Source organism: Gavialis gangeticus, unplaced genomic scaffold (assembly GCF_001723915.1).
Source record: "Gavialis gangeticus isolate Ggan-Ray unplaced genomic scaffold, GavGan_comp1, whole genome shotgun sequence".
Lineage (NCBI taxonomy): Eukaryota > Metazoa > Chordata > Crocodylia > Gavialidae > Gavialis > Gavialis gangeticus.
In genome coordinates, this window is record NW_017729009.1 from 16,254,115 (window position 1) to 16,270,212 (window position 16,098).

The 16,098-nt window shown below is 43.5% G+C and overlaps 1 protein-coding gene across 1 annotated transcript in view; it reads right to left on the minus strand.

Annotated features, from left to right (window-relative positions):
• CDH4 (cadherin 4) overlaps window positions 1-16,098 on the minus strand; it is an 806,448-nt gene that overhangs the window by 596,277 nt on the left and 194,073 nt on the right. The window lies entirely within an intron of this gene.

Consider the following 16,098-nt stretch of genomic DNA (forward strand, 5'->3'; position numbering starts at 1 on the left):
CGTTTTTTTGTCCTTTTTTTTTTTTTTTTTTTTTTTTTTAAGTGGCTGAATTTTGGAGCAGGTGGAATGTGAAAGAAGTGGTATTTCTACTACTCATAAACCAGCCTCCACTACTGGTGAAACAAAAGCAGTAGGTTGTGTCGCTGTTACATGGGTTTCTCATGCATCTCAGTCATCAATGAAATGGTTAACGGTGGACCTTTGAATTGAGATAACCGAGTTGCATTGTTAATGACTCAGAGATGAATGAGTGCCACGTACTTCTCCGAACTATTGTTTCAGACTGGCTGCAAACACAGGAGACTTCACAGTAACGCTTACTCATTTTGCATATTCCTAGACATCTTTGCAAACATGACTACCAAAGATCCAAATTGTTTTCCTTTTCTAAATGACAGCTTAGATTACTTACAAGAAGCGACAACCTCCACAGAAAGGCATCATCTCACTGAGGGTGAGGTTACAGATTACACTTTGATCACACTATTGCCATTGAAAACGTGAATGGTCACATGTTAAAGCTTGTTAATTTATGTTAAATGCCTGCTGGACATCCATCTCAAGGTGATGCCACATCAGGTGAGGTTCAACTCTAGGCCATGCTACCTAACTTGGACTAGGGTAACTTCAGGTCTGCTCTACAGAGACAAAACAAGCAATTTTCATTTGGCCAGCATCCTAGGATGCACTTTTCCCAGCCTCCCACCCCCAGGCAGGGCTACCCCTGCTCATCAGCCTTCTAGTGGCAAATCAGGGCCGGACAGGCAAGAAGCAGCCTTGACCCTTATCATACACAGCCTAACCTTAACCTCACAGCACGTTCCAACCTGAACACGTCTTAACATTTCACAGATTTAGTACCAGGTGTAACATATAACCTCACCTTAAGCCACTGTATACTGAATTATCTCATGCTGTTTCACTAACAACATAATAAATACTATTAAAAATGGACTAGGGATTTTTATCCCATTACCTGGATTAGATTTTGTGCCCCCTTTGTTCCAATGGGTTCTTTGCTTGTTGCTTCTCCCAGCACTGTACTTGCTACCTCCTCCCCTTTCCCCCTCCTTTTTGACCGTTGTATTCAAATTGCTCCTTCCATTTTATACACTGGTTTGTGCATGTCTTTTCACAGCATCCTTTGAAGTGAGCTCCACTTCATAAATGCTTGTGCCACACACAATTTAGATAGTCAATGTGGTCCAAATCTACTCTACCTGCTTCATAATAAATATCAGCAGTGGACAGTGGAGTGATCAGTAGTTTAATCAGTAACTATCGCGTTCAATTTTATGAAATGTGGCCTCCTGCTATAGTGTTAGTTTGAGTTTTCTGCACACAGTTTAACTTCTTTTGAGTCAACCTAACTCAAGCGCAGAACAATACAAGAGCTGTAGAGAAGAACTGGATGAGCAGCATACAGTAGCTAACTTCCTAGTGCATTACGAGCGCCAGCATCAGCAGTACTTGAGCTTCAAAACACATTTCCCAAAATGCCAACAAGGTCAAGTTTTGACATGACTTAATTCTAGCTAGAGACTTTTGTGCGTACAGAGGAATTGGGTTATGGAGGCAGCATTGAAATTATACCCCAGTGGAGTGAAGGGTCACACAATGAAGTGCACTTAGAGTCATCATAAAAAAAAAGGATGAGTAGGTTGTGAAGGACCTCTTTCTCCGGAAGAAACAACTTAAGGTGGCAGCTATGATATAGCACCGTACAAAACCCTGTAATTCCTTTCATCTTGGGATACTTTCACCTGAAGGTACTGTGACCTTCTCCTGTCAATCTATTTTAGGACTACACTAGAACAGGTTACCCAGACAGGTGGTGGAAGCTCCATCCTCGGAGGTTTTCAAGTCCTGGCTAGACAAAGCTTTGGCTGGGATGCTCTAGTTGGGGATGGTCCTGCTTTGAGCAGGCAGTTGGACTAGATGTGACCTCCAGAGGTCCCTTCACACCCTCATTTTCTATGATTTAAAACACCAAAAATACTTAGAGCCAGTACTCAGACTAGTTTTTTTCAAGTCAACTCCACTGCTAATTGCCACCTGTAAGAATGTAAATGGTTGTTAAAAAAGAAAAGAAACAGGTGGTGTTTGTATTAATTTGACCCAAAGTGCTTTATTTCAAATCACTTAATATTAAAGGGCATTTTTCTAATGTATTGCCCTAAAAGTAGTTAAATCCACTCTCCTTTGTCTCTATGGTTGGGGCTTCCTGGAAGGCTCCAGCTTAAAAACAGTTTTTGTTTGGTTGGTTTTTTAAAAGAGTTTTATTTTAAGAATCTTTAAAAAGGCTATTTTCTTAAAGTTTGGAATATAAATAATTGCTGAAATGTTTGTATTTTCTGCTAACAAGAAGCTCTCAATTTTTTTCAGCTCTGATTACAGGCCTGCTTTTTATCCAGTCTCAAGCATAAGCACGAGTACAGTGCAGCAGATGAAGCCATAGTCAAACTCAGAAAACACTGGAAATCCATACTAAATTGCAGCAAAATGGAGGTCATACAAGCCTTACTTTTCTGCAAGGATCCAACCTTTCAACACCAAAAGAACAGGAACAACGAAGCACTGCTCTTACCCCTTTTAATTCACCACGTATGAAGGAACTGCCAGACTCCAAGAATGGAGACACTTACCTAGAAATAAAGAAGAAGATGACACATTAAATGGAACTGCATTTTTGTGCAATAATAAAACATCTTTGGTCAAACCTAATATTTTGCATCTGACTTGTAAGTAAGTAAGTACTTTATACACTAATTTTATTAAGTTTCCACATAAAGAGTTTATAAGTGTTAATACATTAGTACTATTGAAACCTTTAATGAATGCCTACTCACTTTCATAAAATAAAAGTTCAACAAATCAAATTGGCTATAACTGAGGCTTATAACCGCCTAAAAAAAAAATCACAATCTATTTTTGTGAGTGACTTACTTTAAACAGATACTAAGTTTTACTGACCCTTTAGACACCTTTCATAAATTGAAGACTAATGAGACAAGTGTGAAGAAAACTTTCTTACCTGGTGCTAAGCCACACACACTATAGTAATATTCAAAAAAGTGAAGAGTTCTTTAATATGTAATATATAAGCTTCAATACATACGAGCTGTATATAACTACAGATTCTGACATAGGGTGCAAGTTATTCAGGGCAGCACTTACAAAGATGCTCAGACCCAAGAATGTGCTTCACTCTCCACTTTCTGAAGTGCTGCGCTGAATAATGCACTTAAGCACATGCTTAAAGCACTTTCTCAAATTAAGGCCAAAGATATTTAAATATCGCAGAAATAACTGAAAAACAAAACAGTTTGCAGAATTAAAAACCCAAAATCAAACATTTGTCCCAAGCCTAGTTAAGTGCAATTCAGGCATGCCACTTGGCTAACAGTGGACAAGGTCATGAGGTGGCTGTCATCGTGTCTGGCCTCCTCCAGGTATGGCTACACAGTGGCCACAGGTTCCTTGAAGAAGGACACTCTTGGGAATGGCCCTCACATCTACTCTTGCTTATATGTGCCAACCCCTTAAATGAGGCAGTGAGGTCACATCAGGGGCATCCCTTACTGCCAGAGGATGTCCCTGGAGCAGCTTTACAACTATGCTGAGGAAGGAGCAAGAGGGTACACTGCACCCCAAAAGCACCAGGAACAAGGTGTAGACACACCTTGTAACTACCCAGCCCCAAAATTACCCATTTACCACGGGGTCAAGAGGGAGGGCAGTCGAACTTCATCCGAGTCTGGAGTGAGACTCGCATGCAAGCTTTGGGAACTATACTGAGATGCTCGGACCACTGTCCAACCCTGGCTTTTGGGAATAAGACAAGGTATGACAAATTATTTGAATTATACTACTGATTCTGAATTGTTTTAATGGAAAATAACATTTGGGACCAAATCTAACTACCTTCACCCCTGACAGCAAGGCTTCTTTGTATAGTTTTATACTACAGGACTACCCAGTTCTGTGGGTGGGCCAAACTGTGGATAACTGTAAAGCGGCAATGTAAGGCCCTACATCTGACCCTTGAAATTATGGATTGCAGAACAGCAGGGATAAGTCCTGCATTTGTGACTTCCATACATTAATGCTCTGATTCAGGAAAGCATTTGAACACCTATTTACATCTACTATAATAGGATTTCAGAAGGTACTTAAAGTTAAGCATCTGCTTAAGTGATATCCTGAAGAGGGGTCAAGTTGGTTCTGTTACTCACATGGCATTTTCCCTCCACTTAATAAGTTAATATTTCCTAGTAAAACACTCTGTAACACCAACTCTACTATATTTTTATCCCTCTACGGCTTCAGGACAAGTGCTTTACAGACCCACGATTCCTAGAGAATGCAATTTATAAAGATTAAAGATTAACATTTATAGAAAAATGCCTCTGCCTAATACTGTAGAGTTGCCATAAAAAGTAATACTTTTCATTATAATACCATTTTATGGTACACGAGAGCTTTAGTACCCCACAGGTCTTTTCCTTCTCAATATCTAAAGGGGAAAGAACACAGATTGCAAAGAAGTTGTTGCTTCTTTCTTTTTTTTCCCCTTAGCTCAGCAAATGTATATCATTACTTAAGTCCCTTCAAAGTGAGCTTTGTTGTGAACTGAGATAAGGCCCAAGGCAAAGGCAAGCTTTAAACAAAATTAGTCATTGTATATGCATTTTTTACTCATTTTGACAATGTACAGTTTTAATAAGAGAACACTAAGAGGACTCTACACTGCAACAAGCAGTTTAATTCACTCAGCAATTCAGAAAGCAAACTTGAGTAATGACTTTATATTTTTTAATTATCATGGGTGAACCCTTGTTTGTGCGCTCTTATTTTATTACAACTATATATCCTATTGAAAATTTAATTTTCATTTGCAAACTCGGCCAATGATATTTTCATTATTTGGCAAATAAAAACAGTAATGTAAACAAACTACTGACGAGCCCACACGGAGCATCCAGAGAATGCCATTGTCCAGTTTGCATTTACTGCTTCAGTTCAGCTTTCTACTTTCCTTAGCATTTTCTGGAAATTTTCAGTGGAGCTGAATAGATGCATTTCAAACTATAGGCTAGGGACAGAAGTTACAAAAAAAAAAAACTGGTTTAAGCGATCAGAAACTGGTTTAAACCTGTAACAGAACAGAAGTTTAGTGCACTTAAACCACTTCCAATATGGACAAAACAAGTTTAAGATACACCTGCTTGGATGTAGTATCAGACTGAACTGATTTAGCTAAAACCGGTTTATGGAACTTCTGTCCCAGACCTCTTCCCAGTTCAAGTTAACACCGTCCCCCAGCGTCCCAGGATGCATTGCAGCCCTGGGCTGTGTTGTCCGCTCCAGAAGAGCAGACGAGGCCCTGCCCCTCTGCTTCCTAGCCAGAGCACTATCACTGCTCCAGCTGGTTGAGAAGGGTGTGTGTGTGTGAAACCTGGCTCTGAACCCCAGCCGAGGTGTGCCTGGTGGGAGTGGAGCAGTCCCTCACAGTCTTTTCCCCTGCTTCCCGAGAGAGGGGATGTGGCCATGGCCAGACACCAGCCAGACTGAGGCAGAGAAGAGGGACAGGGGTTTAAACCCCCTGCTGAACTGGAGGGGCAGGGGATATGGCCAGATGCCGGCCAGGTCGGCATGCCAAGGTGGAGGAGAAGGAGAGGGTTTAAAACCCCCTTCCCATCCTACATGGGATCCCAGCCAGGGTCTGCCTGGCAGGGGTGAAGCAGCCCCTGCCTGGCTTTTCCCCTGCTTCCCACCTGACCTCCCTGCCACCCCCCCCACATGAGCAGGGGAAAAGCCAGGAAGGAGCTGCTTTGTCCCTGCAACCCCAGCTGGGGTTGTGCTGGCGGGGGAGGTTTACACCCACCTCCCTGGTTCCAAACCGCAGCCAGGTTTTACCCCAGGGAGCGGGAACAGCCCCTGCCATGCTTCTGCCCCCCTGCTCCCAGCTCGAGGATGGAGAGAGCATCCTTTGCTGAGGTTTACTCCCACACTCAAGCAGGGACTGGGGGACATGGCCGTGCCCTGGCTTGGGGTTTGCACTCTGAGGCAGGCAGGGAGGGGGTTTAAACCCAGGCTGGAGTATGGCCACACTCCCCCTTCACTAAAGTGAGTAGCAAGGGGTAGGGGTAAAAGTCTAAGCCCCCTCCTTCCCCAAGTCTGCCTGAAGGCCGCAGCTGGGGCATGGCCATGCCTTTGCTCTCTGCTTCAGAGGGCAGGGGCCTGGCAGGGGCTCTCCCCTGCCCCCCAAGGCAGACCTGGGCTGCAAGCCCCTGACCAGTGCGTGGCCACACCCCCTGCTCTCCAGTTGGGGGAGGCAAAACCCTGGCAGGGACAGCCCCCCACCTTGAGCAAAGCACAGAAGCCTGGCAGGGGCTGCCCCCTCCTCACCCCCACCCCCAGGCAGACCAGGACAGGGGAACCATACATGCCTAGAAGGGAGTTTACCCCCCCTTAGAGTTTTGGGCCCAAGCTACGGCCTGGGCCAGGCACCCCAATTTCTGCTTAAGATGGGGAAAAAGCCTGGCAGGGTCTGGTCCCCATGAGACCCCAGCTGGGGTCCTGTGCGGGACTGGGAGGGGGTTTAAAGACCCTCCCAACCCACCTCAGTGTGTTCGCCCCAGGCTGGGGTATAGCTTCTCAGTTCAATCTATGTAGCTTAGACTAACCTGCAAAGATTAAATTGATTCAGCCTCTGGCTTTTTGGCTGTCTGTACTTGGCCATAAAGATTACATTCATTAGCTCAGTATAGGAAACATGGAAGACCCCGAGTTCAAAACCACAGTGGTATACTGCAGAGGAATGGCTATAAATGGGAACTGTACAGCCCCTCTAAATGACAAAGATGCCGTAGGAAGTAGCGTCAAGATAGTGGTGATGGCTTAAAAATAAGGCCACCATACACGTACAATGTTCCTAAAGCCAGTGAGCAACCACTCAAATGAGCTTTAGTTAAAGCACGCCTCCTGCCATTTTTCAGCATGGGGATGCTGATACATGTGACACTCCAGGCATTTTAATTAGAGTGGCTTTAACTAAACCCCCTCTCCCCCCTCCCACCTCCTGGAGCATGTGTATAAAAGCCCACAGAGTCAAGATACACAGAATTAGAGACCAATTTGGGAAAGACTGGCCCAAATTTTCCCCAGTTCTTTATTTACCTTCTATGAAATGAGTAAACCCTTTTTTGTTGTTGTTGTTTGAATAAAATTTGCTATTTGCATGGTTCATTATATCCAGACCATAGAAGCTTCACTGTTTTATAATGCAGTGTTTGTTCTCTCCGTTTGTACACAACTTGGGTAAAAAAACAAAACAAAACAGATAGTGGAGAACTTAGAGGTCACAGTATAAATATTTACTGAATATTTGAATTACTTCATGTTAATGCGTTCTGTTATTCAGCTCACAGCACAGTGGGCCTAATCCAAAACCTGAGAAATAAAGGAAAATCTTTCAAATAAGCTTCAATAAACTCTGAGTCATGCCCAATGTTAGCCTGCATTATGCCAAAACGAATAATCTGAAAAGTTCAAATCTGTCCCAAATATATATATTTTTTTTTTGCCAAAAAGTTTAACTATTTTGCTGAACTGTTTCTTTGCAAAATGTCTCGTTATTCTGTTACATAATTTTGGAATTTGCTGCTAAAATACCACACTCATAAAAAAGAGATTTGCTTCACGTATAGAAGATCTATTACTACAGCAACTCATGTTATTTCCTCGGCAGAAAATGAAAAGCTCCATTTGGAACTCACTTAGCAGCTGGTTATTCTGCATCTCAGACAGAAAGGAACACCCGTAAAGGTGAAAATGAGCGATGATACATTTGTCAAAGAGCCACAAGAATTTGGATGCAAGATTTATCTAGGACTGATACTCAAAACCTGTTAAAGATTTTATGGATTATAATGGGATGTGCACAGTCAAGGAAATTCATCCCAGCTCCCATCCTGCACCAAACCAAAGCAAATGGACTTTGTGCAAGAAACTACATAGAAACCGGCAGACAGAGAAGGTGCATGTGATTTACTTGAATAGCTCATGAGGTCTCCACAGTAGTCCCCTTATGCCCCAGTCAGGGAGCTGAGACATACAATCCCCTAAGTGCAGAACTGGCCAAAAAATTTCAAATCCCTAAAAGGTGGCTGTACTTTGAAGAAAAAATCACCTATGACAAATTCCCGTGTGGTTCAAAGTTGGGATCCAGTGGCTGCTTTGCAGTTGTGCACTCGTAATGCCATTCAGCTAGCTGCAAACAGCTTACGTGTAAAAGATTATTTTATTTTAATTTAATTATTACGTACCACCTTTAAACACAACAAGAGCCAAAGGTAAATGCCTGACTGCCGCCTTCCTGGGGTCCAGCCTCCACCTTCCAAAATAGAAGATGACCTCCAACCACTTATCTAAAAGTGGCAACTACTCTGCAAATGCTCCAGCCAGCATACGCCTCTAACACAAGTTCGGAGCGAATACAGGGACTTTCTAACTGCAGTAATTTTACAGTTCCCGTTACTATACCCTTGAGCATGTTGATCTCAACACAACACATCTAAGGGGTACCTAAGTAGTAGTGGCTCCATTTCAGAGATGCATAACTGAGACGGTCATCAACTGACAAAGGACAATTGGTACTGTACCAGCTCCCCCGCCAGGTCCCAGGGTATTATCTGACCCTGGAGTACTCTTCCTATCCAACAGCGCCCTTCCAATTTGGCCAATACATTTGGCTTTGACCCCTCCTCTGCTGAGTGCACTGCTTCGACCTCCTCTATTGAGCACACTGCTATCTTCAAGAGAAAACTGGACGCACACCTTGCTGGTGTTATTTCATCCCAGCAGCCTTTCCTACCCAGAGCGGGGGGGCTGGGCCCAATGATCTCACGAGGTCCCTTCCAGCCCTGAACTTCTGTGAATCCGTGACCCCCAGCAAGGCTTAAATGATGCAGCAGCATGCCTGATGTACACCCTCTTCATTCAGTTTGTAGACAATGAAGATCCCTAGCATGTGCTAAAGATAGAGAGCTGCAGAGATGTTTTACATGCCCTGTGCCATAGAGGGATTTGGCATTATTAAGTAGAAAATTACTGCCACTGTGGAATATTCCACTGTTAGGTCTACACCAATTTAGCTGTCTACCAAAAATGATTGCAGGTACTTTATTAAGGGCCTTTAAAAGTTGGGCTACAAACGCTGTGGGAACGCTTGAAGAATAACACTGCCGGCCTGAAAAGTACGTAGAGGTGTGTTTTGCTGAAGAGTTTTCACTGCTCATCTTGAGCAATTCTTTTTTTTTTTTGTTTCCTTTTCTTTACTCTCAGTAAACTGGACTCAGGTGCAAATATTCAAGGTTTTCCTCTTCATCAGAGCTTGACCACAAGCTCACATGTGAAACACACACACATATCCTGTCCAGACAAGCTGCTATGCATGAAGTTTTATTGAGACAAACCCCGCAGGGGAAAGAAGTTGTGTGGAACACAGCTAACTCGGCCTAAAAATCGAAGTGATAAATACCAGAGCTGAGTTTACAGTCCACCAGCAACACAAATGATGCTGAACACCTCCTGTCTGGACCGTACCCAGCCCAAGTCAAGCTTGTCAAACAGAAAGTTTGCATAAGGATCTGTGCGTCTCATCCAAGCCTACGCTCCAGCAAAAAGAAATGCTCGCCGTTTTGAACAGATAGGTACAAGTGCCAGGGCAAAGCGTAGTAGGCAGTGATTGGGAACCATTGAGAGTCAAAGCATGTATAGCAAATCTAACATATATAAAATATGCCACCCCCTGTAAAAGATTCAAGTTAATGGTCTAAACAGCATGGGAAATAAGTATGCTGGTGGCTTCTACACGAATCTCACATTCAGAGCATTTTTTGTTTCAGCTAAAATACCATTTTATACATAAAGCCACCCTCCGACAGCCTCCAGCTACATTAAACTAGACGATCCCTTCTTTAATAGAAGTGTAATGACTTGAGCTTTGATACAAGTGCCTGTTTGAGTGTCTGAATGTTTGGAGGCTCCAGGACAAAAAGGGTCAGGAGAGCAGAGCAAAAGGAGAGTAACTTCCCTCGAAATCAAAAGCAGCATAGGTGAAGAACTACAAGTTTGGGTCCTGTGTTTTATTACACTGTTCTCAAGAAAAAGTACCCAGATCAGAAATGAATAATAGAGCACTGTTTGATGTAGCTGCAAAGGGGTTCTGAAACAGTGATAAAAGCCCCAGGGGAATGCAATGCTTTCAGTCCTCCCTCCATCAGCCAAAAGAGAATAATAATCTAAAACAACATGAATTGATGGGGACACAAGTCTGGCCAGGGTCAAACGGGATGATCCATGTTAACTGCTGCTCTGTCTGGAACATTATTGAGTACAATTTAAATGACGGGGATGTATAGAGGTGTGTGTAAGATATGGAAAGATGCTCCTGCCAGGAAACAAAGTACAGATTGACGCTGTTAAGAGGAAAAAAAATAGAGACGTCTTAAACAGCCCCTTAATTCACATATTATAAAGATGAGGGCTTACTTATCTAAAGATAATATATTCTAGCTGGGACATGTCTCTACACTGAAGGACCTTCAATAGCAATGGGGCATGTTTGTTTTTACCAGGAAAGACAATATCTCCGAACAAAAAAGAAACATTCATTTCAGTAGTGAATATTTTCAGCTTCTAAGAAATGTTAAATATGGATCCTGCTTCAGTACTTTGCTTTCCTTGAGCTGGCATTTTACATTAGAGGCAACCTTCAGGTTGGTTACAGGCACAGTTGGGCGCTATTAGCTTGGGAAGAACAGCACTAGTAGATATGCGGATGAGCAGCCAACTTAGCAGTCCCATGGGGTATCAGCACATACATACCCCGAACTCTTTACAAAGAGAATAGGGAGCAATACTGAAGGATGTTAGTCCAAAATATTCTAACATAAATACAATGATTTTTGTTACCTGCAAATGTTAAATTTTACAATGTCTCCTTAAGGAAAAAAAAAAGAACCCTTACTCTTATTAGCATCTGCTAAAAATGTGAGAATTACAAAGCGATAGTAATTTTTAGTACTGTAGATATCCTTAGAATGAACTCATACGGCTTAAAATGGAAAGCTCACATAACAAAACTCTTTATAATAATACATTTACATTCTGCTACAGCTACTCAAACAGATCCCTATGAGATGCATGTTACAAAAATGAGCCAAATTGTAATAAGGCTTTGTATAGTAGGGTATCATAACATACAATTATTGTAACCTTGCCCTGAGGCATTTCCTAGGGAGATGTAAAGAGCAATAGCCTGTATTTAAGAACTGAGTATTAGTCTTAGGAGAAAAGAGAAGATGTGCGTTGCCTCAGTTCTTCCAAAACAGCAATGGACAGCATTAATTAGGGCACATTTCTGTCCCCACATGGGCAAACCAAATTACTGACTGACTTTGATAAGAACACATTTATTTGGCAGCCCTTAGACATTTGCACAAGACAGCCCCATGCCTGCTATCTAGGATACTCATTCTGCATACTCAAGGAATGCATGAGCGTTACAGTGGTGATTCAGAGCAAGGAATAAGGGGAAATGCAAGCTAAGTCACTCATTAGTTCACTCATTGCACACTGGCTTCTGCTTCCAGTCATGCTTTCCAGTCAGGTAAAGCACATGCCTGGAAAGGATAGTGCTGTGTAGCATGAGAGCGGCAGATGAAGAGATGGGGAGAAAACAGCTACTTCCCAGGGACTGAACTAGTTCATGGAGTAACTTAGAGCAGCCTGAGGGCTGTTTTAAGACATGCAGGATAGACTCGCTCCTTAGAGACAATGCCATGGACCTTGAAAAGCCTCGCCACTAGCCCCTTGGTATGTGCTGCTTAACAGAGGCATGCCCCCGACTGCCTCCATCCTTGCCTCTGTGCCTGAGCTGTGTGAATATGGGTGGCACAGACCTAGAGCTGTCACATTATGCGACAAAGGGAAATTCCTGCATCAGGAGAGTACTCAGATGCCAAGAGCAGCTGACGGGCCAGACCAGTGGCTCTAAAATGTTAAGCAGCTTACTTTTTGCTCAAAGTCAAAATCCTGTAGGACTAATCTACCAACAAAGACCAATTTTTGCCACAACATAAACCCAAAACCCTCCGACAAGTTTAGTTTTCTCCTTCTACAAGCAGTGGGAATACCTGTTCCCACAAAAGAAAGAAAGAAAAAAACAAAACAAAACATACAAGCAAACAACCCCCCACCCCCAAACCTCTGATGTGCTCATTTATTATCCTTCATTCTTCTATCTTACTCCTCTTCCTGTATTCTTTTATGATGGGGAGATCCATCAAGGCTAGAGAAATTCAAACCACAGTGGGACCTTGAGCAGCAAAAACAAAGAATTATTTGCTAAAACTGCCTAATATGGAACACCCAAGCTGAAAAGCAGCCGGATGAGATGAAAACCATAACTATAAGAATTCTTACTCCAATATACACACTATATTTATAAACACTGTAAACACCTATTTGAAATGGCAATCCAATGACAAAGCATGCTGGCACTCTCATGGGTTCTCAAAGGGTGACTTTGGCAGCTGCGGGGTCCAGATGTTAAGGAGGGCTCTGATGCACAGAGGTTCTGCACTCACGTCTCACAAGATGAGGGGCCAGTAAAAATTACTCAACCAAGTCATTCTTCAGATTTTAGCATTCTTCAAATCTTTTCCCTTTGGTTTCCCACACCACCTTCCTTATCAAGGTTCCCTGTGATGAACAAAAGCTAAAGGGAACTTACTGGATGATGAGGAATTCATTTTCCGCATTTTTTTTTAAATCAGACATTACAATTGTCTCTTTTCTTCATGTGATCGGTATTCATCCTTTCTTCATAGTACCAAAATAAAAGGAGGTGTTAAAAGGATTGATATTTCTAGATTAGTCCTTAAATGTGCGAAAGCAGAGGGGGCTCCACCACTCCACTTGGATGACTTGCCCAAGATGTTATAGCCCTTACTCTGAAAGGGTCTCCTGTCCTTCATGTTAAATGTTTCATTCTTAATTTAATCCCATTATCCCTGTTTTTTCACCCATTATTATGTCAACCAGTCTTCTTGGTGTTTGATTACCTACTCCATTGCTCTACAAACCGTAGAGATCCTTGCTCCATGTTGCAATTTGTCTCCATCTCTTTCTGTCAAAAGATGTTTTTCTAATTGCTGGTAAATTTATTTTAAGAGGCCTTAGATCTTCTTCTATATTATCTCTCCATCTTCTCCTTGGAGAGCCACAAGGTCAAAGAGCAAAGGAACTGGTTTCCAAATGACTCTTGCTGGTCTGTCTTCTGTCAGGATATCACATGCTATAGCCACATAATGTCTTGCAAATTTAATTCACTTGCTAAACTTGGTTCTTCACAAGCCTCCTACAATTCACTGTTGCATCTGCTTTTCCACAAACTCTTCTTCCTTGGTAACCTGAGAATCTGACTCCCTGCTTCTTTATTTTTTTAAAAGGTATTTAGTGGTTTTTCTTCATTCTGTGAGAGTGCCCAAATCTCATGGCTTGGTGTTTGAATCGTTCAAATACTTACATGTTTTCCCTTTCTTTTTTTTAAAGAAACCAATATTTTTTAATCAGGTAGCTGTCTGACACACACATCATCCCGTGAGGAACAAAACCTTTGCCAAAGTCATCAAATTAAAAATAAATGTTGCCAATTTGCTCTGTAACACTGAACCACTCTTTGGAAGAGAACAATAACTAGTTAGAAGGCTCTAGTCTACAGAAAACTATTTGCAGAAACAGTAGCATTTTAGTGCAGAAACCTGCCATGATTAGTTTCAAATTGGTCCTTCCATCTCAAGGTGAAAGACGGGAGAGAAAAAAAGACTTCGAAAATCTCAGATATTTTGGAGAAATATGAAGTTAAGTTTAGATATGGTATGATGAAAGAGACATGAAGGGTATGGACAGATGCAAGCTTTATAGCACTTCAAAGTGCTTTTAAAATGAGCACAAAGACCAAGCACAGTCCCACCGCTCTTCAAGTAGCCCAAATGATGCAAAATTAACGAGAGTAACTAGATACTACTTCCTCTCATTCTATCACATTCCTAGATTGGAATTAATATAACATGGAATTTGTACCATCTCCGGGCTGACTGAATAAGTAAAGGACAAAGAAGAGAAATTCGTAGTGGTGGGCAGTTTCTTTCATACAAGATGCAAATGTGGGTTTCTACCCATATTAAATTCCTCACGACTTCTCTAGCTTGAGTAGCGACGTTAATGGTGGCATCCTGGCTCAGTTCAACCTGAGATATTGCATTCTGCCTAAAGTACTTATGGTCACTGTGGCAGGGCACTGTGTGTGCCTGCCACTTTAAGGCCCTGGAGCTGGCAGCCTCCAGGTGCCTAATAAGGGCAGCCATTTTAGGCTCAGGGCTGCCTATATAAACAAAGCAGGTTGGCTGCTGGAGGTCAGGCAACAACATTGCCTGGCCAGAGGGCTGCTCAGTTCCTCCAGAGGTAAGGGAGGAGCTGTAGGGGATGGTAGGAGGCTCCTGGTCCTGGGTACGACCAGAAGCTACACCCTGCTAGAAGTGGGTGGCCTGGTGGGGCTCCCAGTGAGACCCTGAGGTACCAGTCATGGTGTGAGGTACCCCAGCTCTGTAAAGGAGGACCCAGAGAGGGGGACCCCGGGATAGGAGTATAGGTCATACATCAAGGCCTGCCAGAGCTTCCCCTGACTGGCCCAAGCAGCTGCCAGGACCAGGAGGCTCAGAAGCGCAAGGAGGCCCACCGAGAGGGATGCCCGAGAACCAGGGGCCTGGGGTCCCAACTGGCCTGGAGATGGGCCAGGCCTAGTGTGAGCCAAAGGTCCCAGTGAGGGGACCACACCTGAAGGGGAACCGATGGCAGGGCGATATACGGCCTGGTATGACAGCGGCAGAGTCCGCCTGAAAGGAGGAACCCAGGTGGGGTCCTACAGTAAGATTCTGGGCCCCATCGTGGGGACTGGTGCGTATGAGAACATAATAAGGCTTGGGCTGCGGTGTAGGGGAGGAATAGAGCTGCAGATAGCACCCCCTAGCAGCGGGGCAGAAAGTGGGAAGCCTCCCGCCTAATTACTTCTATTAATTAATCAATTAAGACCTAGGAATGGCGGGCGAGAAGGCAGGCGGTCAGCCCAAGAACAGGTGAGTGGGCCTCGCAGAGATCAGCCCTGGTAGCCCCCGTTATAGTCACCTTGGTAGTTTTAACTGGGTAAAGATTACACTTTCCTTCTTGAACCTTTCAGTGACCTTAACCCATACTCTAAACCTAAATGAATTTTATTCTGGGTGAAGCCTCCTGTGGTGATTGCCCATGCCTGGAAGTACCACCGACATCAACAAGAATGCCAGATTTCAAAGGAAAGAAGAATTCTGTCCTACTTTGAAATCGGATCACAGGACACTGGCAGTTCTTTAAATAAAATATATTTCCCCTTGTGTTTCACATCATTAACTTGGAATTCTACACAGCTGTCACTTTAAAATGGGTAAAGTGGGTAAGCTTTTTGAGAGAATTATTTTGGCACATGTACACGAGGGGCCAGCAGGGGAGATTATGCTTCGGGGCAACCAACACAGGTTCATTAGAGGCAGGTCCTGTCAGAACAACCTGGTGGCCTTCTATGATGCAGGGGTAGCAGTGGATATAGTCTTTCTGGACTTTCGGAAGGCCTTCGACACTGTCTCTCACCCCGTTCTCATCAAGAAACTGGGGACTGTGGTGTAGACACCCACACAGTCAAATGGGTCGCCAACTGGCTGGAGGGCCGCACCCGGAGAGGGGTGGTGGATGAGTCATTTTCAACTTGGAGGGATGTGGGCAGTGGGGTCTCCCAGAGCTCAGTCCTTAGGCCCAAACTGTTCAACATCTTCATCAGTGACTTGGACGGGGGGGGTAAAAAGCACCCTGTTCAAATTTGCTGATGGCACTAAGATGTGGGGGGATGTGGGCATGTTAGAACGAAGGAATAGGCTGCAAATCGGACCTGCACAGGTTACAAGGGTGGGCGGATTAGAATAGGATGGGATTCAACAC